This window comes from Echinops telfairi, unplaced genomic scaffold (genome assembly GCF_000313985.2).
Source record: "Echinops telfairi isolate 266 unplaced genomic scaffold, ASM31398v2 ScPeMD7_7410;HRSCAF=8448, whole genome shotgun sequence".
Classification (NCBI taxonomy): Eukaryota; Metazoa; Chordata; class Mammalia; order Afrosoricida; family Tenrecidae; genus Echinops; species Echinops telfairi.
Genome location: NW_022111310.1, coordinates 27,638,436 through 27,640,371, shown reverse-complemented (window position 1 = coordinate 27,640,371; position 1,936 = coordinate 27,638,436).

Here is a 1,936-nt window from a genome sequence, read left to right as displayed (position 1 = left end):
AATGTGAATTATTTGCATTTGGATGGAGAACTCTCAGAATATATATCAGGCCCAGTCACCTAATTGTAGAGTTTAATCCTGTAACTTCCTTGTTAAGCTTCTTTCCTTGTGATCTCTCTTTCTCAGAGAGCAGTGTAGTAAAGTCACCTACTATTATTGTTGAGCCTGTGATTTCTTTTTTCATGTTTTGGAGCATTTAATTGACAGATTTTTATGGGGCTCTCGTTGGGTGTATATATATTTATTATGTTCACTGGTTCTTGGTCTACTGATCTCTTGAGCATTATATTGTGCTCCTCCTTATCTCTTGTTATGGCTTGCACCTTGAGATCAATTTTGTCAGAGATTAGGATTTCAACCCCTGCTTCTTTTGAATGGCCATTTGCTTGCTGTATTTTTCTGCAGCCTTTGATTCTCAGCCTATTTTTTTTCTTTAGATAATGTTTACTTAAATACTTTGCAGATTAAAAAAAATACTTTTATTGGGGGCTCTTACATCTGTTATCACAATCCATACATTCTTCCAATGTATCAAGTACATTTGTACATATGCTGCCATCATCATTTTCAAAGCATTCTCTTCCCACTTGAGCCCCTGATATCAGCTCCCCATTTCTTCCCCCTCCCCTCCACTATCCTCCCTCACGAACCCTTGATAAGTTATAGATGATTTCTTCCATATCTTACATCGTCCTCTGTCACCCCTAGCCAACTTTTCCATTATTTATCCACCTGGGAAGGGGTTCTAGGTTGATCCTTGTGATTGATTTCCCCTTACCCTCCCCTAATCCTGGTATCTCTACTTTCCTTGTTGGCCCTGAGGGGTTTATCTATCCCGGATTCCCCATGTTGTGGGCTCTTATCTGTAGCAGTGTGCGTGCTCTGGTCTAATCCGACTTGTAAGGTAGAATTGAGGTCATGATAGTGGGGTGAAGGAAGTGCCAAAGAACTAGAGGAAAGTTGTGTGTTGCATTGGTGCTATATTGCATCCTGACTGGCTCATTTCTTCTCTGTGAGGGAATGTCCAATTGTCTACAGATGGGCATTAGGTCTCCACTCCATGCCACCCCTCATTCACATTGGGTGTGGTTTTATCTGGGTCTTAGATTCCTGATACCTGATCCCATTGACACCTCATGATCACACAGGCTGGTGTGCTTCTTCCATGTGGGCTTTGTTGCTTCTCAGATAGATGGCTGCTTGTTTATCTTCAATCCTTTAAATCTCAGAGACTATATCTTTTGCAAGCTGGGCACCATCAGCTTTCTTCACCACATTTGCTTATGCACCCGTTTGTCTTCAGTGATTGTGTCGGGATGGTGAGCATCACAGAAAGCCAGATTGTTAAAACAAAGTGTTCTTGTGTTAAGGGAGTACTTGAGGTGAGGCCCAATGTCCATCTGAAGCCTTAATTCTTAACATATAGATATGAGTACATAGTTCATGCCTATATTTAGGCCTCTATAAACGTCCTTTGCCTCCTGGTTCTTTCCTCTATTTCCTTTTTACTTCCGTCTTGTCCCACCATCATGTTCAGCCTTCATTCTGGTTTAGTAATTCCGCACTGCTATGTTGCCCTTGATTGAGCCCCACTAGGCATCCTATGACCTTCCTTCCATTGATTTTAGTTCACTTGTTGTTCCCTTGTCCCTGGGTTGATCCCCCACCCCCATTTCCTTTCTCCCACCTCCCCTTCTCCTGTATCCCCCTGGAACCACTGGTCCCATTCTTTTCATCTCCGAATTATTTGTCCTGCCTATTTTATCTAGATAGACATGCAGATACATTAATAAGTGCAAAAACCAGGCAAAGTCAAATAAAACAACAAAGGAAGTCAAAACCAACAACACAATGACAACAACAGCAAAAAACAAACAGAAAATAACAATAACAAAAAGAAAGCCACTGACAAAAATGGAAAAGCCTACAAATATTC